General features: G+C 41.4%; 1 protein-coding gene across 1 annotated transcript in view; it reads left to right on the plus strand.

Annotated features, from left to right (window-relative positions):
- The first annotated feature begins 4,490 nt into the window (after nucleotides 1–4,490).
- The window catches only part of PPP2R5C (protein phosphatase 2 regulatory subunit B'gamma), a 326,481-nt gene continuing 305,391 nt past the window's right edge, over nucleotides 4,491–25,580 (plus strand). The window contains exon 1 of the mRNA XM_084630786.1: nucleotides 4,491–4,587. The gene's annotated coding sequence lies outside the window, so the exon portion shown is untranslated. The remainder of the gene's footprint in view (nucleotides 4,588–25,580) is intronic.

The following is a 25,580-nucleotide window of genomic DNA, read 5'->3' on the forward strand; positions in this document are numbered from 1 at the left end:
GGATTTCAATATTTCTTTTAACATAGCAGCTAGTCTGCTCTTGTCAGCCCCTGGACATTATCATCAAATTTATGCACTTACAGACATCAGCTTATTGAAAAAGAATGGTAACGGTCTCAGAACATTTCAGGGCTTTTTGTACATTTTTATTCAGTACTGAAAGGGCCTACTCTACAATTTTTATTTTAGAGACCATCTTTAAATAAATAAATATATATATCACACAGGGGTCATCCATCAATGCATCCGGCACTGCATCCGTGCCAACTTGGACTAAACCTAAAGCAGGCAGTGCCAAGAATATAGGCAGAGGCCAGGTGTTGGGGGAATCATTCTCGCTAACTTCATCTGGGAAAGAGAGGTTTGGGTCTACATCGTATTCAGCAAGATGATTGGCAGTGAATGTAGGGCCTGACTTTCAGAGTTGTTGAGCAGCCACAGCTCCCAATAATTTCAAAAGGAGTTGTGAGTAAATAGTATCTCTCAAAGTCAGGCCCCCTGGTTTGTTCTTTCAGTAGGCCTACTATGGACTGTTTCAGGGCGTCCTCTTGTCAACAGTCAGCCAAGGCTTACCTTGCTGACTTGGAACAGTCAAGAATGGCACGAGACTTGATCATAGGTAGTGGAACAAACTTTTTCAGTGTACCCATTACCAGTTTCTGTGGGACTAGGCCCAGTTCTGACAAGGTGGGTGGAATGCATGGTTCTCCCTGCCCAAGCATCTCTCTCTTCAGGTGCAGTAGACTGCCATGAATCTGCACGATTTGGGCAAAGTATGGAAAGAGTTTCTGACAGTGGCCATTGGGCAGGGCTGTGGTTACAAAAAGACAATCCAGATTGTAAAAGGTTTGGAAGTGTGTTTTAACAGAACTTTAATAAAGAATAAACTAAAATACCAAAAGTAATTCAAGGGAAGAAGAGCTACATTACCATTATATTAGGGCTTTGACTTATACTTTAGAATCGTCTTTCTTCTGTCAGCGTAGCTGCCACTGTGTCCTTAACTCACTGCATATGTTCCCATGGCTGCTGTTTTCCTTTAGAGGTCGTCTTTGTTCACTTTTTTTCATTTTTGGCTGACCATCAGGAAGGGGGCTTTGTTGTAACGGGCTTTGGTTTGTGTCGGGGGGAGGGAGGCGGGTTTGGTGGTGTTTGTTATTTTTGTGCATCAGTGTAAAAGAACAAGAGCTCAAAATGGGATTTTTTTCTGTCTGACTGCTACAAAAATCTCTTTTGATTTCACAGACTTGATTTTGCTTTCATTAGTACCATCAGTTTATCTTGTCCACTAGAGCTCATTCTCTGAGGTACTGATATTTTATGTACACTAACATTCATAGAGTTTTCCAAGGAAATTACTTTAACAACAGGTGATACAAATACATCAACTGGACCAAATTCAATCTTGGAGTAACTCCCTTGAAGCAAATAGGATGAATATGGCCTATCATGATTAAATTCCTTGGTTTCCCTATTGACTAAGCCATCCTTATTTTTGTGTAGCTTTCTCTTTTCACAGTTTTTTCTCACTGGACACCAAAGACGGGTTTAAACTGTATCTTAGCCATTTGCACTGGATTTTACTGCAAACATTAGTCACTAGCCATGAAAGTAACTACTGCATCAAATGTCTGTCTTTCAATAAGGCCCCCTTTCCAAAATGCACGTGCCATTTGATCCAAATTGGAAACAGCGTGTGTCAGAGATTTGCTTCTTCAGATGCAGTCATTAATACCAGAGGAGTTCATCATGTAACACTCAGGAATAGGATGAGTACCTAATCCACTTTCTAAAGAAAAAAAAAAAGTCATGTGGCCAGATGTTCCCTCCCCAAAAGGAGATACATATGTAAGAGGGCAAAAGCGGCATGTTCCAGGATGTGAGCAGTGTCTGCACATTTGAACATAAGAACGGCCATAATGGGTCAGACCAAAGGTCCATCCAGCCCACTATCGTGTCTACTGACAGTGGCTAATGCCAGGTGCCCCAGAGGGAGTGAACCTAACAGGTAACGATCAAGTTATCTCTCTCCTGCCATCCATCTCCACCCTCTGACAAACAGAGGCTAGGGACACCATTCCTTACCCATCCTGGCTAATAGACATTAATGGACTTAACCTCCATGAATTAATCTAGTTCTCTTTTAAACCCTGTTATAGTCCTAGCATTCACAACCTCCTCAGGCAAGGAGTTCCACAGGTTGACTGTGTGCTGTGTGAAGAAGAACTTCCTTTTATTTGTTTTAAACCTGCTGCCCATTGAAAACCTGTTGCCCATCTGGTCATGCAAACTGTCTAGTATTCCCCACAATGACCGTCTCCACCCCGGAACATGCCCTTATCTGCAAAGAAATGGATTTTATCTCAGTGCTCCTGTCTGCAGTCCTCATGGCCAGAAGTAATTCACAACCACCAATGTGCTTGGATCCATTAAGTTCCTTTTGATAGCACCGGGCTGTAACAGCATGTTGCGTCTCATTGTCCTTTCCTGTGAGCATGTGTATCTCATTCTCCTTGTGCCCTTTACAACACTTGTGCTTCAGGCCTTCTCTTATTGGGGAGGCTTGTCAGAACCTGACCAAAAAGGATGACCAAATACAGTTTCAGAGGCGGGATGACTGTCATGGGGCTGCTTGCCACACATATCAGACATAGCACAAAATGACACTTATTCCTTTCTAATGAGCTGCAGAGGATATTTGTGGTGGATTGGGAGCTTACTTCAAAAGTTAAATTCCCATTTACTCAGTAAGCCAGGAAATGATGTGAAGCAACACCGCAGTATATATGAATGTAATACACTCACTGTCACAGCAAGCTGTTTTGGCAATACCTATTAATGGCTCACTTAGGCAAGTTATGGCCAAAATTAAATTTTCTGCAATGAATAGTCTCTATAAGCACCTTTCCCAGGTAGCAATATGTAATTCACTCCTGGCTTCAGAATACCCCACCCACTTTCTCAGAGACCCATTCCATTTTCTGGCATTGTCATGGTACAGCACCATAGCCTGCACATCTCAGGAATAGTCGTTTGTTTGTTTGTTTGGTCAAGCTCAGAATTGCATCACTTGCTCCACTTCTGAGACCCATGCTTATGCTCAACTAGAGATAGAATTTGGCCCCTGGGATTAGCACCTCACAAAAAAAATCAATAGAAGCAAATACCTTGATAAATGGGTCCCCACAGCCTAGCCATCAGCTCCTGAATCTTAATATTAGCCTATTTCATATACTATATTTAATATCAGGGGGAAATGACATTACCCAGCCAGGAACACCTATATGTAGTTCTCTCTCCTTTCCCTTAAATATCTTTATACCTTGCTTAGACCCCAAGGGACTTATGAAGGTGAATCCAGTCTGACACAGAAAATGAGAGGGAGATGCAGGATACAAGGGAAATGCCCACAACACACATTTACAATCCCACAGGGGAGCTATGACAAGACAGAAAGAAAAGTGTCATCTCATGCACCATAGGCATCAGTTTGAAATCATAATCTGTTCTATGTCTCAGCTTCTTGGCAAACATTGAAAAAGCACAAGGGTTGGAAGATTAGCGTGGCAAGACTATTTCCAGATAGCAAATTGCTTGAAAAACATTTCTGTTAGAATGAGGGAACCACTGTGTATAGGCTACTAAATAAGTAAAAGAAGCCTAACCTCAGATCCAGTTGGGTTTTACCTTCTCTCATACTCAAGTACAGTGAGTTATTTCAATGGGAGTACAAGGGATCTTGCTAACATAAGGCAATTTTCATCAACTGATCCCCCAGCTTATCTTGATGTCATGTTGCTTCCAATTTAGATGATGCATTATGTTGCCCTTAAGCCTGCATTACAAAATAAATAAATAAATAAAGCTGAAAGAAAACTTTCTCCAGTGCTCTGGATTCTATTAACGGACTGAATTTCCCATTATATAATATCTCTTTCCCTTGTGGCTGGAAGCTGTGAAACAGAGCCACATCATACTCCGAGTACGCAAGTCTCTGCTGCCAATAGTTTAATCCCAAATGGTGTCAAAGGGCCCACTTCCAGCAGTTATGCATATATTTTTAAGACACCCCACCACAGTCATCTACTCGGGATATTCCCTCTGAACAATGGATGATTGGCAGATAACATAATGTTTAACTTCTGTCTTTACTTTTGTACATGTTTATGGCTAAATTGCACAGCTGCTCATTTATCAGCTACACAGTCTTGTAGCATAGATGACATCAGATATTCCTTAGGCACTGTCTCATGATCTCCTTTGGGCTCTTGAGGTGGACTGTGATGCAACACATCATGTTGCTAGATGTGTAAAGGAATATACTCTGGCATGCTAAAAATGAGCTGATAATGCCTTACCCCTTCTTGAGGCCCTTTAACAGCCTCTTGAGGAAGTTTGAAGAGCTGCCAAGTATTCAAGATGTGCTGTGTTCTGTAGAATATGGCTTGCCAAAGAACAATTTCTCTCCTCCCTTTCTCCCCTCCTCGCCCCCCACCAGAAACCATTACACGGAAAATAGATAAGAGGAAAAGAAAAACTGTACATGAATAAGTGCAGCAAAGAAGAGGCTGAGGTACTTCTGAGATGGTGAGTAAAGGAAAAGAAATCAGGGCTGTCTCCTCTTTCACAGAAAGACCTCTATGTTCTAGGGGACTTCATGTCCAAGTGCCAAATGGAGACAGCTCCAAGGAGCATTGAGCTCTTTCTAGTTCAGAAACCCAAGTAGTACAACCTAAGTACCACAGGTGTAGGACGGAATACTTGTGCAGGCTATCGCTCCTGTCAGCTTCTGACTAGTGGTGAATTTAATACTAATGAAAGGGTTAAAGCCAGATATGCCAGTTATTAGTTTAGGATGACTGGGTTTTGCGGGAGTGGGGTGGGGTTTTTGATGTTGTTGTTGTTGTTGTTTTTTTGTGTGTCATACAAGTACCATGAAATGCAGTCCCTGATATAAACTTTCTTGAGAAATAGGACCCAGTGGTTCCTAATCAAGGCTTCAGTCCAGGAAAACACTTAAGCATGTGTCTCTCTGTCACCTGCAAGAAGTCCTACTAACTTCAAAGGGGCATCTCATGTGCCTAAAGTTAAGCTTGTGCATAAGTGCTTTGCTGGATCCAAGCCTCAAGAATTATTGTTTACTAGATAGAATTTAGTGTACTTATATGCAGTTGTTTCCACCTACATGTATCTATATCACGTCAGAAATAAGAATAATTACTTGTCTCCTGGAATGATGGGAGGATTAATTTGTTCAAATTTGCACAGCACTTTGAAGATATAAATTATGATATAGTATTAATAAGCAAGGCTTCGATTAGGTCATGGAATCTGTAACTTCCATTGACCTCCGTGACATTTTCTGTCTCAGGGCTGGAGCTCCCAGCCAGCCCCGTGCCTGCAGCTCCCAGCCTTTGCCCAGCCATGGTGGGCAGTGGCAGGACCCTGCAGCCCAGTGACAGCTGGGGGGACCCCATAGCTTCCCAGCCACAGCAGGCCGCTGGGGGACCCCCGCAGCTCCCAACTGCCCCTGGGGGCAAGGGGACTCCGCAGCAGCCCAGCCCCGTGGGCACGGGGTCCCTGCAGCTCCCATGCACCGCCTATCCCTTTTGTCAGGGATATTTTTAGCGACAGTCAGGGATAGGTCACGGTTTCTATTAATTTTTGTTTATTGCCCATGACCTGTCCCTGACTTTTTCCAAAAATATCTGTGACAAAAGCTTAGCTTTATTAATAAGTGCACAATACCAGTAGGAAACACCACTAACACATTTAAGGTCCCTGTACTAATAGCTGTTTTGTTTCACACTTGCAAATATAAGTGAAATTAATGCTGTTTAAATGTGCTGGATCCTCAGCACAAGAGACTGAAGTTCTCCGTTTCTTCACCCAACAGGTACCTCTCCTAGGGTAGAGGCAATGCAGACAGCCTCGCACACCCTCACCAATGTGCCTCATTATTAGCCTTGGAGAGATGAGAGAGTAATTCTGTCTCTACAGCCCATTTATTAGCTTTCATGATCTAGATATACTGCCTAGGATCTGAGAATACCTACATATTTTGCATATAGCACTGAACTGCTATCAGAAGGGAATGGCTTGTGGTTACTCACAATGTAGGCCAAATTCAAATCAGTGACCTAGAGATGAATGGCTCCCCACCTGAGTACCAGCCAGCGGAGCAAGCCAGACTCCTCCTGCTAAAATTTCATTGAATGAAATTGTATTGTGAGGTTTAACTAAGTGGGGGAGGAGGAAAGCAGTTTTAAAATATCTGTTGACAATAGCTGTCCAGAGTTGTCCTTAGGAAGCACAAGCCTTGGTCATGACTGGCACCCTAGTCCTGTTATATCCTTTCCCCAACCCCCAAGGCACTGGAGTCAACATTAGAATAGCCTATTGGCTCAGACCAAAAGTCCATCTAGCTCAGTATCATGTCTGCCAACAGAGGTCAAAGCCAAGTGCCCCAGAGGGAATGAACTCAAAAGGTAAACATCAAGTGATCCATCCCCCGTTTCCCATTCCCAGCTTCTTGCAAACAGAGGCTAGGGACACCATCCCTGCCCATCCTGGCTAATAGCCATTGATGGACCTATCCTCCATGAATTTATCTAGTTCTTTTTTTGAACCCTGTTATAATCTTGGCCTTAACAACATCCTCTGGCAATGAGTTCCACAGGTTGACCGTGCATTGTGTGAAGAAACACTTCCCTTTGTTTTAAACCTGCTGCCTATTAATTTCATTTGGTGATCCCTAGCTCTTGTGTTATGAAAAGGAGTAAATAACACTTCCTTATTTACTTTCTCCACACCAGCCATGATTGTATAGACCTCTATCATATACTACCTTACTCGTCTCTTTTCCAAGCTGAAAAGTCCCAGTTTTATTAATCTCTCCTCATAGGGAAACTGTTCCAATCCCCTAATCATTTTTGTTGCCATTTTTTGGACCTTTTCCAATTCCAATATATATTTTTTGAGATGGGGTGACCACATCTGCATGTAGCATTCAAGCTGTGGGTGTACCATGGATTTATATAGAGGCAATATGATATTTTCTGTCATATTATCTGTCCCTTTCCTAATAGTTCCTAACATTCTGGTAGCTCTTTTGACGACTGCTGCACATTGAGCACATGTTTTGAATACTATCCATGACGACTCCAAGATCTTTCTTGAGCGGTGATAGCTAATTTAGACCCCATCATTTTGTATGTTTAGCTGGGATTATTTTTTCCAATGTGCATTACTTTGCATTTATCAACATTAAATTTCTTCTGCCATTTTGTTGCCCAGTCATCCAGCCTTGTGAGATCCCTTTGTAACTCTTCACACTGTGCTTTGGACTTAACTATCTTGAGTAGTTTTGTATCTGCAAATTTTGCCACCTCATTTTGTTTCCCCTTTTTCCAGAGCTTTTATGAATATGAATATACAGACCCCTGGGGGATACCACTATTTACCATTCTGAAAACTGACCATTTATTCCTACCCTTTGTCTCCTATCTTTTAAACAGTTACTGATCCATGAGAGGACTTCCCTCTTATCCATGACAGCTTACTTTGCTTAAGAGCCTTTGGTGAGGAACCCTGTCAAAGGCTTTCTGAAAATCTAAGTACACTATATCCACTGGATGCCCTTGTCCACATGCTTGTTGATCCCTCAAAGAGTTCTAGTAGATTGGTGAAGCATGATTTCTCTTTATGAAAACCATGTTCATCTATGTGTCTGACAATTCCATTCTTTCTGTTCTTAGATTCAACCAGTTTGCCTGGTACTGAAGTCAGGCTTACCAGCCTGTAATTGCCAGGATCACCTCTGGAGCCCTTCTTAAAAAAATGGCATCACATTAGCTATCCTCCAGTCATCTGGTACAGAAGCCGATTTAAACGATAGGTTACATATCACAGTTAGTAGTTCTGCAATTTCACATTTGAGTTCCTTCAGAACTCTCGGGTGAATGCCATCTGGTCCTGGTGACTTATTACTGTTTAGTTTATCAATTTGTTCCAAAACCTCCTCTAATGACACCTCAATCTTGGACAGTTCCTCAGATTTGTCTCCTAAAAAGAATGGCTCAGGTTTGGAAATCTCCCTCACATCCTCAGCTGTGAAGACCGATGCAAAGAATTCATTTAGTTTCTCTGCAATGGCCTTATCATCTTTGGGTGCTCCTTTAGCATCTCAATCGTCCAGTGGCCCCACTGGTTGTTTAGCAGGCTTCCTGTTTATGATGTACTTAAAAAAAATTGCTATTATTTTTTGAGGCTTTGGCTAACTGTTCTTCAACTTATTTTTTGATCTTCCTAATTATATTTTTTTACACTTTACTTGCCAGAGTTTCTCCTTTCTATTTTCCTCACTGGGATTTAACTTCCACTTTTTAAAAGGATGTCTTTTTGCCTCTCACTGCTTCTTTTACTTTGTTGTTTAGCCACGGTGGCACTTTTTTGGTTCTCTTACTATGTTTTTTAATTTGGGGGATACATTTAAATTGAGCCTTTATTATGGTGTCTTTAAAAAGTTTCCATGCAGCTTGCAGGGATTTCACTTTTGGCACTGTACCTTTTAATTTCTGTTTAATTAACTTCCTCATTTTTGTGTAGTCCCCCTTTCTGAAATTAAATGCTACAGTGCTGGTGTTTTCCCCACCACAGATATGTTAAATTTAATTAAATTGTAGTCACTATTACCAAGCAGTTCAGCTATATTCCCCTCTTAGACCAGATCCTGTGCTCCACTCAAGACTAAATTAAGAATTGCCTCTCCTCTTGTGGGTTACAGAGCTAGCTGCTCCAAGAAGCAGTCATTTAAGGTATCAAGAAAGTTTATCTCTGCATCACGTCCTGTGGTGACATGTACTCGTCAATATGGGAACAGTTGAAATCCCCCATTATTACTGAGTTTTTTATTTTTATAGCCTCTCTAATCTCCCTGAGCACTTCACAGTCACTATCACCATCCTGGTCAAGTGGTCGGTAGGTAGTGTATCCCTACTGCTATATTCTTATTATTCAAGCATGGAATTACTATCCATAAGGATTCTATGGTACAGTTTGGTTCATTTAAGATTTCTACTTCATTTGATTTTATGCTTTCTTTCACTATAGTGCCACTCCCCCACCAGCACGACCCGTTCTGTCCTTCCGATATATTTTATACCCTGGTATTACTGTGTTCTTCTTTATGTAGAACAAATACGTAAGTGGGGAGAGCAGCAGAAGTTTTAAAACAAGCTGAGCTGTCTCTGAGATGCTAGGGGAAAGGCTGAGGGAGGGCAGCCTGTGAGTAGGGGAAAAGAGAAGGCTTCAATAAACTGGCACCACCACCTCAGCACTTCCTCAAAAAATATGTGGGACTGTCACTGTGGCTCTTCCTCGGCCCCTTAAAACCAAGGATCAGAGGGTGAATATTTCACCAGAGGAAAGCGCCTCTTTTCCCTCTGGCACATCGATCACTTTAAAATTTCTTCCTACCCCTACTCTCTGCTCCCCCACCCTCATCCTCACTCCTGCTCCCTCTTTAGTATGAGCCCCAGTTAAGAAAACTGATTTAGTCAGAGGTTAAATTTTGCCAAACACATGACATACCAGAGATTGGCATTAGGTGTGACCCTTTCTGAGGTAGGGACTGTAGGGGAGAAAAAAAAAAAGCAGGAAAGGTTGTTCTGAATATGCATGGCTGGTGGCCACATCTTCATAGGCCTGTGTATTTGTGCAGTTGCTTTTAATGCCATCCAATCTTTCCTTCTGTCCCTAAATGGCCTGTGTTGAAAATGTCCCTGCCTACAGTTGCTCAACTGGAATGAGGACAAGTTGTTTGCAATGGCCCCCTTCCAAGTGCTTGTGCTGTAACTTTTGTCTTGACTAGTCTCTGAAGATATCTCTGGAGGGATTTTCTTATGCCTCACTTGCACTCCCCCCAAAGTGGTGCCTGCTTTTCTTGCTCTACCCTCTTGTAGCTGGATCCACCTTTAAAACTATCACCAAACAGAAATTGATAATATCTACTTACCTAATGCTGGCATAGAACACTCGCTCTTGTGAATTCACACTGAGCTGCAAAGGGTCCAGATGTTGCAGGAGTAGAAACACCAGGTTACCTTTGCTCCTAGCAGAACAGAATGGGCACAGATAATGGCAACAGGGCTGTGACAGTCTTCTGCAAGCTATTACAGCTGATTTGCCACTTATTCCTAAACGCAATGATCTAAGTTCTCTTCTGTGCTAACCTATGAACCATTTTTCTGATGTAGATATTTCTTATTCCTTGGTTTCTCCTGTCTACTTAGTTTTACCAATGGAAGGAGGAGATGTCCCTTCCCTTTAAATCCACATGTGGTTTAATCCAGGCAGAGGAGGAAGAGAAAGAAGTGAGATAACAGATACTGAGTAAGGGGCTATAGCTCTAAGATCACTGGATGAATTTGTGGACACATTAATATACATTACAAAAGAAAAGAATAATTTCCTCTCTTCTCTATTAGATGTGTATGGTACATAATGGCTATAAGGGTGTATGTGTTATCTCTCACCTATTATTTTGTTCATCAACCAAAATCTATGTTTCTAAAAGTATCTATGTTAAAAGTGTCTCAGCAGAGATTCTTCTTCTTTATGCGGTGCCATAGGTGCACATGTCCCTTTAAGGAAAAATAAGGGACCGCCCTTGCCACAAACAGAACCATAAATTGGCTCCATTTTGCTTGGGTGCAAGGAAGGGGTGTATGAGAAACTCCTCTTTCTCTGAACAGCCGTGCAGGAGCTGAACAGAATCTTACTGAGACAAGGTTGTGGTTAGACTGTTGAGGTGGTAGCAGGGACTCGAGGTGGAGTTTCTGTTACTGCCCTCAACAGTTGCTAGCTGCATGCAGGGGCATTAAGGCCAGGATAAGTGGGGCTCCTCCCACTTCCTCTCCACTATCCAAGGAAGATGACCAGCCTGGAGTTTGGAGCATGCTACACCCTTTCCAAGGGTGACAGAGCTACTGCTGCCATGAATAGATCTGGGCACTCCCCACCCCTCGCCCAGGTCACAACACCTAGCCCTGTGGGACAGGAATTACCACTGTAGGGTGAGCATGGTGTGGGCTCATTCTCCAACCCTCCCACCAGTGGTCATTTCTTTGGAAGGCTCTCAGGTTCAGCTTTTGGGCCAGGCCCCCAAAAACCTCTGTGTGGCTCTGGCTCCTGGGAGGCTCCCTGGATGCAGTGCAGCCCTTCCACACAGCCCTCCAGAGGGTGTCAGGTGCAGAATCTTGTCCCCAATTTACTCATTGCAACACAACTCTGGACAAAAGGGTGGAGGGGCTTAGGGATTTAACACAACCCTAAGGGGCATCACACTATACTGGCATCGCCTATTCTAATTTATATTTTTATTGATTTGGACGTGTTATTGTAACCATTAGAGAGAAAGCCTCCTCCCCCCAGGCATTAATGGGTCACTTCACCTTGAATGGTCTCTTGAAATGTGTTAACTTGTGCTAGACAATCTGTTCCACTCTGAGCACAGGTCCCAGACCTGACGAAGAGCTCTGTGTAAACTCGAGAGTTTGTCCTTCTTACCAATAGAAGTTAGGTAACATCTTTTACCGGACCAACCCACCTTCTCTCTGTATTGATTTGGCAAACAGTGATAATCTCCATAACAAATATATCCTCGTTTTGCAGAGATAATACTCTAGCTTGGTGATAAACACAACATGCTTGGGGAGTGGGGCGGGGGCATGTTCAGCAATTTCAGTCTTGGCGGAATAGAGAGATTTGGTTTGACTCTGCTGTTATTGGTGGTATGTTAAATCCTTACTAACTCTTTTCTTTTAATCCTAACAACAGATGTGTGTCTGCCTCCATGTTAAAATCAGCAGAGTGGGTGCTTGAACCCTATTCCATCTCTCAGAGAACACTAAAATGCTTTGTTTTACACCTATAATGCTAATGGAAAAAACAAACAAGCCCAGCTTGCTGGTTTATAATTGCATATGTAATGAACTGCTAGCGATATAAATTAGTTCACTGGCCTTTTTATCATCACCACAGTGTATCAGATAATAGCTTCCTCTTCATGACTGTCATTTGGTCAAATAGATGGTAATCTCAGATGTACAGAGAACAGTGCAACGTATCTTTAAAAATAAGTTCTGCTCTGCTTGCAAGCATGGTGACAGATACTTTGATATATGCATTGATGCGCACCATACATCTGACATCAGGATCTGTCCTACTGAGTCTTTGGGCCAAATCCCATTGACTCAACTCACTGAAGTCCATGGGTCTGATTCTATGTGATTTTTATACCAGTGTAACTCTGGAGTTACTCCCAGTTGGTACCAGTTAAGTGATGGGGACTGATTCTCTAAATGGGACTACTCACAAGCAAGCAGATTTGCTCACTATCCGACAGATCATTTATTTACAGGTAGTAGACACAGAAATGAGGACAAGCATATTGTCAGTGATTTCCAGGGATAATTTAAGGCTGAAATCCCAAATTTTGCTGCTAAAAAGAGGAGAGAGAGGGCCAAGGAATAAAATCCTGCAATTCTATTAAGTGCTTTCTCCCCTTCTTTCCTAGTCCCCACATTTCCAAAGGGACAAAAAGGAGATTGCACAATAGAAGAGAGAGGAAATCTGAGAGATCGAAAGTCTTAAAAGGAAACACGTGATTGCAAATCAGTTGATATTTTATGTTTTTCAAAGTTTTCTGGAGAGCCAAAAGAGTATCTTTAAAAGGCCGATTTCTCTTCCCCTCCCCTCCAATTGATTTTAATGAAGGCTGAAATAAACTCCAGGGTTTAGGGGAAAGGAAAAAAACCAAACAACTTAAAGAAATTGGATACATAACCAAATTGTAGAATCAATGGGGCTCTAAGGGACCACCCCTCTGCACTGTGGCAGGATTCATTTAATTGTTCTATAAACTGTTCCTGTAGACGGGTGTTTAGCCTCGAATAACTCCAACAACAGCGATTGCACAACTGCCTTTGGCAGCTTGTCCCATCGTCTAAGAGTTCTTCTACAGTTTTGCCTAATATTTAACCTAAAAACTTCCCTCCTGCTTCAGCCAATTATTATTTGTCCTATCCTCAGTGACTAATGAGAATAATTGATCCTTGTCCTCTTTAAAACATTCCTTTATGTTTCCTGTTATGTCCCCCACGCACACTTGTCTTTCCTTTAGGCTAAAGATGCCAAGTTATCTTAACCTTTCCACTTAGATCCTATTTGCCAAACTTCTTACCATCTTTGTTGCACTCCTCTAAACTCTTCAATTGGTCCATGTGTCTTTTTTCCCCCATACAGAACTGAATGCAGTTACTCCAGTTAAGCTTTAACCAGTGCCAAGAAGAGCACAATAATTATTTCAGTAACCTGACTGACCCCATCTAACAACAAAGACAAAATGCAGCTTGTAATTAAAAAATTTTAAAAAAAAATTTTTTTAAAGCTAATTTCCTTAATGACCAGAACATCCTACTGCTTGGCGCACACAAATTAAGGAACGTAAAGTCTAGGCATCTTTTTCAATTATATGCTGTGTATTGTATTTTGGACTAGGTACAGCTTTACTCCGATTAGGAACAGGCTGTACTTCATCTCTTGTGCTCCCTCCCACTCCTTTTGTTTCACCCAGACTTCACTCCTGTCTGTTCCCTGTCGTCCTGTCTACATTTGTTCAGCTCCACTGCCAATGTTAAATTTGGGAGCCTTTGTAGACAGCTGCCACTGCTGTTTTTAACACCTTAGCCTATATTAGGTCTTCCAACTTTACTAACTTCAGTGGAGCTGAAGCAACAGTGGGAAATATTGAGAAATTTCCCTCATATAGGCAGAATCTTTATACCTTTTCACCAGGTCCATGCTAGCCCACACCTGGAAAGGCTTCCCAGTTAGCATCCAGCCAGCACTCTCCTTCAAAAAACTTCTCAAAATTCACCTGTTCTGCAAAACATTCCAGCTGTATAGTATGTTCTATATTCATTAACTTTGTACTTGCCTATTGTTTTGCACTGTATTGTATAACCCCTGGGTTATAATCTTGTCAAGAGAGGAATTCTATTCTTTGGCACACTCTACCTAATATAAAGTGCCATGCGTGGTAATATATAAATAATTGCCCAACAACAGCAGTTCCCAGGAAATAGATACATGAATTCACCATAATAAAATAAATGTGGATCAAGTAGCAAGACTAGCAACCTCTCTGACTTCAAAGCTAATCTTTGATTTGATGGCAGCATTTTTATTAAGTTGCTTTTGTACTCTACCATTATACAATGTAAGATCTATGGGTATAATTATTAGTTATTTTTCCATACAGTCTTGATTAAACTGAAGTAGTTCTGCTGGAAAACATGTCCGTGAACATCTTGCAAGTAGAATAGGTGGGATGATTAGCAAGAAAAATAAAAACCTGGCTAATAGTGTAATATTCTGCTATAAACCTTTCAAGTATTAGGTGAAATTCTGCTGTCAGTTACACACATACAAGCCCATTGTAGTACGTAGGGCTGTGTGCGTACAAATGAGATCAGAATTTGGCTTCAAATAACAACACATCATAACATACCAGAAGTCACTCTATTAAAAAGCATAAGTACTTTATGACTTGGATCCATTAGCCAATATTTCATAAGGCAAAATATTCATTCCTTTTTTATACAACTTGTACGTAGGGCTGTGTCAAGACCTTTTGATATAGATTGGAAGAGTCTAATGCAGTGCAGTCTAAAAGTAAAGGCAGCTCGGAGGGAATGAACAAAATCAAGCAGAAATAGTGACTGCAAGTTATTGGCAGGCAACCAAGAGTCAGTTGGTAGCCAGGAGAACAAGAGTTTGCAAGACCCAGTGAATTTGCATGTTCTTTGCTTGTTGGGCATTTTCGACCCCCCGCCCCTTTTTATTTGTTACAGTATTCTAGATACAAATATTGAGCTAAGAAAGATGATCTTTAACCCACCTTGAAATGAGACTTACAAGCATTTTTATAAATAGATTGAAAAGTTGTCTTGTGGCTTTTGTAAGTACATACTGCTCTATGCTCTACACAAAGGCTGTTTTGTTTCTTATTATAAAACAGTACTCCTCCATGAGCCACAACAGAGATCACTAGGCTGTCCCACACAAGTACTGCTGTACCTTTGGGGGACTCTTTTATTCTTTGTCCTGAACTGGAAGAACACCTCTGAGTAAGGCATGCTAACACAAGTGCTGTAGTTAGGGTCCAATCTAAAGCCTATGGAAGTCAATGGAAATGTTGTCATTCATTTCAGTGGGATTAGGATCAAGCCCATACAATACAGATCTAAAAGTGCTGGGGAGAGGGGATCCTGACCCCACTGAAATCAATAGAGCCAGGATTTCACCCTAGACACATTTGAAATTATAATTAAAATAAATAAATAAAAGTTGTGGGCTATTATTCATCCCTCCCAGAGTGTTCTGTCCACAGACTTGCAGTTTTTGTAGGGATGGGGGCAGGGAGGAAAAATCAAACAGATGTCCCTCTCAAACCTGTCCTGTTGTATAAGGAATTAAAGGGGTCATCCCTCCTCCTTGGATCAGAAATTGTGGTTTAATTTAGTTCTATTTTTTAAATACATTTTTATTATAATTCACCCAGAAGCTTACAAAATATGGTGGATATTTATAGTATTGAGACTTACTTATTTTTTGAGGTACATATTTTTATTGGGTAGAAAATATAAATATCATCTCATTCCCTGAGGTGCAAGTTTTATCTTTTATGAATGTAAAATGCCCACATTTCCATATTGGTACCACAAAAGATATATTTTAGCTGCAATTCCTTATTCCAGGCTTGGGTCATTCTGTCCAGGTCATACCCTCATGCTACAGGTCATTGGTTCCAAGAGTGAAACAATATACATGCAGTCAGAAGGGTTTTACATGTAGCAAACCTGAAGACATGCAGACCATGATCTGAGAATTACGAGTTGAGTTAAGCAGGCAAGCTGCCTCCCTAAAGAAGGGACAAAAATAGCAAAAGACTTGCTGAGCCCGTGGCTTGGCATATGGCAGGTGAACCTTAACTTGGGGGGAGGGGTATTTGGGAATCTACAGAGAGGGGCAAGTCTTCGATACTCATTTAGAGCTTAACTTACAGCTGTTTGGTGTGGAGCCTGTACCTTCTCAAACATGGGTGTCTAAATAAGCAGTGTGGTTTTCAGAGGCACTGAACACCCACAATGCCATGGTCTCCGAGAACAAGGAGCTGCGGGGGGCGGGAAATCAAAGTTTTTCCTGTGTTAAAATGCTTTAATGTTTTTTAATATTAATCCTTCAGGCAGAGCTTCATTGATCTATGCAGAAGGGCTTTCTTCCAAGAGTTCCAGCCAACTGAGCTTGTGCCTCTGTCACTCTCTCTGCTTCCCAAAGAGGGCTTTTCCAGGCCACGTCCTGCAGCATGGGAAAAGATAACTGACAGAGGGGAAGGCTGATAAGAACAGTATAGACAATTTTAAATGTGTTTGGTAAGACAGAAAAGATTTCAAAGCATTTTACAAATATTAATAAATTAATCCTTCCAAACACCCACAGGAGGTAGACATTAGCATCCCTGTTTTATTGGAGGGGAAACTGAGGCAGAGAGATTTACCCAAGGTTATATTGGAAGTCTAGAACAAGACTGCATATCTGTCTAAGGGGCTCCATTGGTATCAAACTTTCTGAGCATTCTTCTCAATCTTACTGGAATGCTCTCTGAAGGACCTTAGATGCATAGAGGCTAACTGTGGCAATCCATACATTGCTTGGATGCCTTATAAGTTGTGGCAGGGAAATTAATCAACTTGCTAAGAGAATTTGTTTGAGAGAGGAGAACAAGCTGCAAAGTCCAGGGGCCTGATTTGCTTCTCACTTACAATGGTGCAAATCAAGAAGAACTCAATGGAGTAAACTTGTATATGGATAATAAGAATGTGCAGAGTTATTTAGTATTTTAAGGTTTCAGAGTAACAGCCGTGTTAGTCTGTATTCGCAAAAAGAAAAGGAGTACTTGTGGCACCTTAGAGACTAACCAATTTATTTGAGCAAATAAATTGGTTAGTCTCTAAGGTGCCACAAGTACTCCTTTTCTTTTTAGTATTTTAAAATGTGCTTAGAAAAGGATATAAAGCTTCAAGACACAAAACGACCTCTAACTTCTGGGAATTAGGAGGAAACTTTCTTGGCTAATCCCCAACTAACAATACAAGATTTCTTTTTCTGAAAGCAGCTGGCACTGGCCAGTGTCAGAGAGAGGATCCTGAACTAAACGGACCATTAGTCTGATTCAGTATGGCAAATCCTGTTTAAAACTGGCATCAGAGGCGAATAAGGCCCCAAATCTGGAGCTGGATACAGACTTTGAATTCCTAAAAACTTAAGGGAGTTTGGATCTGGATATTTTGATTCAGCTAATTTTTACAGAGGGGAAAAATATTATCCGCAAAATTCATATCCAGGTTCCTATTTTTGAACACCCCCAAATTCAGAGCAGGCACCTATCTGGGCCTAACTCTCGTCTGTTCTATCCTTCACACATTATCATTCATTGTTCATGGGAGGCACATGGAGGAAGACATAGTCCATCCAAAAAGAGTCTAATTGACAGGAACTTATTAAGGATCCAGCTCTTAAAAGGGAGCAGAATATTAAGTCTTGGATCACATTCAAAAGAGAAGCACAGACCAGGTCTGCTCCCCTGGAAATATATTATTGCTATTGTGCTGTCTGAAAGGACAACATAGAAGAAAAAAACAAGAGTTTGGGAAATTGATGCCCCAACTTTATAGAAGTCAAGATTTCTCCCCCTTCCCCTAAGGGATTTCTTAAAGATAATGTTGTCCAAATACCACAAAAGCCAAAATTGTAACTTCCAGAGAAACTGAGGCTACAGTCCAACAAAGATTGCAAAATAAAGAGGATTTTAGAAATCCTAATTTTAATAAACTTCAAAAAAGCAATAAAATTGAGATAAAAGTGTAGAAAAAGAGTCCTGTTTACAATCACCTTTAATAAATGATGGTGACCATAAAGTGGATTTAAACTTTAGTTACTCGTGGAGACATTAAACAGAATAAGGTTGACTCAAGTTTTAGATTTCTAAAAGCAAAACATCTCTCGATGAGTTTCAGGAAAGAGTTTTTGGCCAGCTATAAACTGCTGCCATTTAACAGGGAAAAAAGAATAGCAGAGCCAGTAACGGCTTAAAAATATGTTCAGGTTTGCCATGCTTTGTCTGTGCACATCAGTGTTAAGTGACACTCAGGGACTGAGAATGACATACAGCAGAGTAGCTCTATCTATGCGCCTTGGAATTGTTATAATATATTATCCACCACCACACAATCTGAACACCTCAGAAATATCAGTACATTTATACTTACAAACACTCCTGTGAGATAGCAGCAGGATTCCCATTTTACAGTAGGGGAGATTAAAGTCCCAGTTCAGCAAAACACTTAAACATGTGCTTAACTTTAAATCTCTGAGTAGTTCCATTGAAATCAAGTTACCGTTAAGCATGTGTTTAAGTGCTTTGCTGGACTGGGGACAAAATGACTTACCCAAGGTCATTGTGAAAGTCTGTAGCAGAGCTGGACAGAAAATTTCTGAAACAACCTGCCTCCTTTCCTGCCAGCCTGCTTTGCAGTCAGGAACCAAGGGCTTTCAAGGTTGATGGCAGCCCCCCAGGTGGACTGCCCTGGAGCAAGTCACCATATTATGTGTGATGGTAATCCTCTACAAAATGGAATGACTTAAGTCATCAGAGCTCTACACATGGCTTCTGAGTCCCAGCCCAGTGTCTTAGCCACTGGACCATTCCTCAGGTTTAGAATGGAATTCAGGGATAATGGCAATACAGGATTTCTGAAATAAATTAAAGAACCTTCAATCAAGACATAAAGTGTCCAATCCCATTGACTTCAGAACTTTGCTGAATTGGGCCCAAGTTCAAGAGGGCAAATTGGTTCAAATAAAGTAAGACTTAACCCAGTCTTTCACCTAAAACTAGCACCAAAACATTTAGGTTTGCTAGCATTCAGTTAACTTCTTACTTGTATTTATGTACACAACTGCTTTGGGCAGAGACCAGAAGACCACACCACAATGCTGTAACAAAGGCTATTCATTGGGTACCCAACCTCTCCAACCTGGCTGGAACCAGGAATTACCAGAAATCGCAACAGAGGGCATTTATTCTCATGCAGGTTTCCAAGTAGCAGCCGTGTTAGTCTGTATTCGCAAAAAGAAAAGGAGTACTTGTGGCACCTTAGAGACTAACAGATTTATTTGAGCATAAGCTTTGGTGAGCTACAGCTAAGTGAGCTGTAGCTCACCAAAGCTTATGCTCAAATAAATCTGTTAGTCTCTAAGGTGCCACAAGTACTCCTATTCTCATGCAGTGTCAATACCAGTTACTCGATCAAAGAGATTTGACTACATTTCAGTGAATCATCTGAACCTTTTGATGCTCAGCTGAATGGACTCTTCAAACCTTGAAACATTTGCCCATTGCTAACATAAATTCTTACGGTTTATTATTGGAGAGCTAGACTAGTATTTTTTTAAGCTGGTTATTTTCTGCTTTGAGAAGGCAGCTGGAACTAGGAAGTGTATGATTATATTTTATAATTTATGTCAAAGGCACTCTTTTACATACCTATACTTCTAATTAAGTAAAAATTAGAATGATCATTTTTTGCACCCTATAAGGCAGTACACTCACCACCCGTAGCATCCTCTTGTATCAGGTACAATATTGCAAGGGCCTTTGTCTCCAGGCTGCAGGCCATCCGCCTCTCACCCGGTCTTCCAAAGCTTGGCCATCCAGCTGAGTCACTAAGTTCAGTCCCCTTCTAGGGTAACAGACAGTCCAACTGAAAGGCCAGGATAAACATCCCAATAATAATTCTGCCGGCCCTCTTGGGCTCCACTGCAGTGTTCTTACTGGCCTTCACTCAAGGCCTCCCCCAACAGGAGCCTAACCTGCTTCTTCAGTTGGGTTTGCATGTCCCTTCCTCAGGGTCTGCTGGGGGAACCCAGGTCCACTCTCTACTCTCAGGGCCACCCCACAGGAGCCTCACACGGCTCCTAGGGAAAGTGGGGGGTTGTCCTACCTGCAAAAGAGTCCTGACTTCTCTGTAGTCTCTCTCCCCGAGACTGACTTCTCAGCTCTGCTTGAATCGTCCCTCTGATTCTCTGCAGCTGGTGAATGCTTAGCACTAAGTTGCCAAATCACCGTTAGCAAGGGGCTAGCAGGTAGGTCACAGGCAAGGCTGAGCATGGCTTGCCTTTAAAGGGCCAGCCAGCCTCTGACAAACCCCAGTTAGGGGCTTGTGCTTGTTACTGTACCACACAGAAGAGATACACAATAGGTAACAATGCAAGGTATGTCACACCCCACTAGTGAGAGAGTTTAAGGGACAGACTGGAAGATGGTACAGAGGTAAAAAGGTCTGGAAGAGTTTATACGGGGCAGGCTAAACACAAGGTAAGGGAGAGAGGGAGGCAATAGAAATGCAAAGCACGAGGTGGTAAGACTGCAGCACAACTGCGTAAAAACAGGCTTTGTGTAGTATGTTCACATGGCCCATTCTCTAAACCAGCGATTTCCAAACTGTGGTGCACAGGCCACGGATGGCCCACAAATCACTTACTGTCGGTCCACAGACAGCTGGCTGGTCGTATGGTGCTGTTTTCTTTTTCTTGTTTCCAGCTGCTGTGTTGCATTAAAAAGATTTATTGTACACATTTTGGTTTTCCTTCTAAGCAATCATTGTAGCTGCCACAGAGACATTTGGTGAGGCAGCCCATGTGACTGGAACTGGGAGGTGAGCTGTCCCTGAGATATGCTCTGTTGGGACCTACATTCACTATGAAAAAGCCTGAGACCTGCTCTATACTAACTCCCTTTCTGTGTCTGCTTATTAACACCTCACAGCAGTGGATTTAATGCAGCACGGCAGCAAAGATCCTTCTATGTCATATGGGATTGAGGAAGCAAAGTGGTGGTTTGAGGATACATTTAAATAAATACAAAACCATTGGGAGTACGGGCTCAGCATGGTATTCAATTTCCAAGATACTGGAAATACACAGGTGCTACCCATATCAAGGAGATTCAGCCAAACAACGTAAGCCCGCAGTTCTCATGTGGACAGAGAGATTCTCCCCAGTTTGACTTTATACATTTGAATGTAAAAAAAAAAAAGCAACAGATTGAAAATAAGAATGTATTTCTTCCCTCCAGCTACCTAAAGATACAGAGGACTGGATAAAAAGTATATAAGGACCATACAGTCATTGGCGATGGGACAGAACACACAAATCAGATCCAGATGCAAACTTTTCCAAATTTAAGGTGGGGAGGGGAGAGTTGGTTTGGTCCATTACAGATTCAAGCGCAGGGAGCAAAATTCAGCTCTTGACCCAGATGTGACCACCTTCATGGCTCTTGTGTTTTGGTTTGGGCTCAGTGCTACGAGCATTCTAACAATCAGATATACACAACCTAATCTACAATGACCATTCCCGGGTAACGTGGTCATCACAGATCAAATTTTTCAGCTAGGGCCCTAAACTTACATACACAGATTGAGTGCCCAGCTACTTGACTTGCCTGTGTAGCTGTCTGTATGCATGTAAAAACATGAGTCTGTTTTTGCCTGTGCAAAAATTTGCATTTGAGAGGTCAGCTGGAGACATGCTGCAAATGAGAGCCAGTGTGTCAATACTACAGTTTTTAAAAGCCTTCATGAAGGAAGGAAAGCAAATTTAGTTCCTGGTTTAGGAAGAGCCCTCTTGCACAAGAAGAAACTGTGCTGAACCCCCAAACAATCAAACACCCAATGGAAATTATTCTAACAGAGGTTTTCCGTGTCAGTCAATGTGGTCCATGATCCTTTGGCCCTGGTTCTCTTAATAGAAGGAGTGTTATTTTAGACATCTTAGCATTAGGAATTATGGGGAGCTGGCAATTGCAAAATAGGAATGAAGTACAGAGAATGGCACTTTGAAATCATTTAACACGGCTTCATTTCTTTTTCAAGCCTAATAGAAAGCAAATGGAGCAGAGAAGTAGGATGTCTCAGGAGAACATCCCAGACCTCAACCTACACTCCTCTCCCACAAGACTAAAACAGATGTCACCACATGTATGCAGCAGGCTTATTATCTTCTAAGAGTCCACAGTGTTCAGTCAGGGTCCTGCCCCTTTGTGTAAATCACCCCAGTCCTTATTTTTTTTAAGTTGCACACTGAGTGTTAGACCTATAACTACCATTAATATCAATAGGAGTCACAAAACTAAAACTTTGTGCCATAATATATATTATAGGCATACATGCTTAAAAAGAAGGAAAGACAAAAAGAAAGATAGTTGGGTGGAATAAAAAATAGGCTTAACTAATAGAATGGCCTAATGGATAGAGGACTGGGCTGGGACTCAGGAGAGCTGGGTTCTATTCCTGGCTCTGCCACTAGGCTATGTGGGGCAAATCACTTCACCACTCAGGGCCTCAGTTTTCCCATCTGTAAAATGGGGATAAAGATACTACCCTCTGTAAAGTGCTTTGAGATCAACAGATGAAAAGCACTATATAAGAGGTAGTGATTATTAATGGTGAAAAGGAGGGAGGGGGTGTAAAGGAAAAAAGCCACAGCCATTTTCAAAGTAAAGAAATACTATAAAAATCTCTTTCAACCATAAGAATGTTTATTCTTATGAGGCATAGATGGCACTTTGCAGACCCCACTACATCTAAATTAGACTGGGCAGAGCACTTGATTAAATAATGTATGAAACAGTCCAGCACTAATAGCTAGAAGAATAATGGGAGCTAATAGGATTTTCCCATCTCTAATTCCTACTAGCTCAGGAATGCTGGTTAAAAAGTGGTGAAAGTGATGGCGGTAGCTTTGGAGAGAATACAAAATACTTGTGTGTGCTGTAAAATAAGCCCTGAAGATGTGACCATGCTTGAATAATTCCTCTAGCCATGCCCTGTATAAACACCATTTTGATTAGTTAGGGGTGCCCCAGCAGCAGCTTTTGCCTGTGCGCTCATCTTGTCAAGAATATACAGTTTTCATTTCCAGACTTCATGTTTCACTTGTGTGTGTTTATTGAACTTTCTTTTTCCACTCTTGTCACTTCCTTGTCATCTTGCAGGGCCCAACCACAGTCTCACACCAAGCTCCTAGTTCCCTTATGTATTTGTATTGGAGCTACACCTAGGGATCAAGAATCAGGACCACAGGCAATGCATGGGGGGGTGGGCATGCGGAGTCACATGTCCCCCCAGATTTCTGCCAGGGTTTATATGCCCTGCCCTGAAGGCCACTGCATACCACCAGAACCTTTACATTGTGCCCCCCACCCTCCACTATCAACAGTTATGTGTCATCTCTGATCGGGACCTTGTCACGCTAATCACGATACAGACACACACTAAAAAGAAAATCCCTGCCCCAAAGAGTCTAGGTCATGACAAGTGGCAACAGGAGGATGAGACAAAGAAGCAGGGGAGAAGAGGATAACTATAAAGTGAACCAGTTAGTGTGCAGTAAGTGAGAGGTCTCTGCTCCCTAGCTGTTCTGCCAGTTGACTATAATTGATAGGCCTCTTGCTTTGTCATGACAATTGTTTTGTGAAAAGTCCCTGGGGCATCCTGGTACAAAAGGGCAAGAGTCATAGAAACACAAAGTAAAGGAAGGCATCCCAAGAGTGAGAGTGAGTAAGTGTGTGTGTAATAAAACTTTTCTTTTCCAGTTTTGGTGTAAATTAACTCAATCCATCGCTCCAAATTTAAAAATAATTATAGATTAGAAAAAACAAATTAAGATAGATCCCAACAGCGGACAGAAAAAACTTGGCAGTTGTCAAAGTTCTCAGCAAAATTTGGTTAGGACCATCACATCCATCCACTCTCAGATAAAATGCCAATAGGTGCTTACTGGACAGTCCTTTCCCCAAGGAGCTCACAGTCTTGTTCAATTGACCCTTGTACAATTTTTAATTGAGCTTGGATTAAAAATGTACTTGAACCCTAGTACAGCATTAGTTATTCAGTGTGGCCTTAACACCAGTTTAGTATGTGCCCTGGATAATGAAGTGAGCATTAAATAAATGAAGGCATATAATTGTACCAGGGATATCATTTCTGTTCTCCCTACTATATCCTCCACTTATCCTCTGAACTATGTGATTTTTTAATACTGAAAAGCATGTTTTGACTTTGATTTCACATGCAAATGTATAAGAAAGCACTGTGGTATTCCGAGTTTGTGCTAACGTTTTTATTTTCTTGCCATTACAGTTTTTGTGGATAGTAAAAATCACAGTCCACTCCCACAGAATAAAAAATAATATTTTAAAAGCTTCAAGATTTAGAATATAAGATATCAGGAATTTTGCCTCAGACAACCCACTCCACTATCGATGTGTTTTGTAATATAAAAGGAAACCTTTTTTCCTTAGAATTGTGTTTGTAATGCTCCCAAATGTGATTGCAAATCACTGCCCCAGTTTATCATTATAATTAAATACAATAAAAAAGCCATCAGAACTGCTCACATTGCTTGCCAGAAACAAACTAACTGAACTTTTGCAGCACAAGGCAAACAACACACTGCCAAATCCTGCAGCCTTTCCTCAACTCTTAGCCAGGCAAGACTCCCACCAGCACCAGTGATGAGTTTTATTCGAGCAAGGACAGAAAGAATTGGTAAACAATTTGCAGGGTTTTAATATCAGAATATTCCAGCAATAACCATCTCTAAGAGACACTTCCTTACCAAAAAACATGGAATTTTGCTGGTTATGAATGTTGGTTCTTTTATCTGTGCAATGCTCTGTACCAAAACATTTCACAAAGATCATTACAAAATGCTGGGATAAATACATCCTTGATGAAATTCAACTGAGTTCAATAAGGTCACGCCAGGGATTAAATGCTACTTTAGCGCGTAGAACTGAAGACAGTTATGAGATAGTACATGAACACCCCAAAGTACTTCTCTCACAGCTCTTAGTTTGTTGTACCAATCATACAACTAATAAAGAATCCCTAAATTCACACTTATCCACTGGCTGATAAAATGGAGCTAGTCTCTATTATTATCCTGTCCAGAGATCCTACAATATGGTGCTGTCCCTTGCTGTGGAGGGGGCAGCACCATGCATATGAAGTGGATGAAACTATCAATCAAGGGCATCTCTGTGTAATGGCCATATTTTCCAGTCATTGAAATGATATTATGAAGCATTTTATGCTTATAAAAGTTCTTTGATTCAGGTATCTGAGGAAAGTATTGCACTTATTATGTGCTATATAGACTGTCATGTCACATGGAAGGCAGCATGGGCTAGTGGTTAAAGTAGTTGACAGGCGTCAGCAGTTTTTTAGTCAGACGTTTTAGGAGATCTAGTTTTTAGTCTTGAAATTGCTACTGGCCTGCTCTGTGGCCTAACTCTTCTGTGACTCAGTTTCCACATCTCCAAGAGGAGATCACAATAGCTAACATCATAAAGCATTTCAAGACCTCACATAAAAGCTGCTAAGTTCTAAGTA

This window comes from Lepidochelys olivacea (genome assembly GCF_965140295.1).
Source record: "Lepidochelys olivacea isolate rLepOli2 genome assembly, chromosome: 6".
NCBI lineage: Eukaryota > Metazoa > Chordata > Testudines > Cheloniidae > Lepidochelys > Lepidochelys olivacea.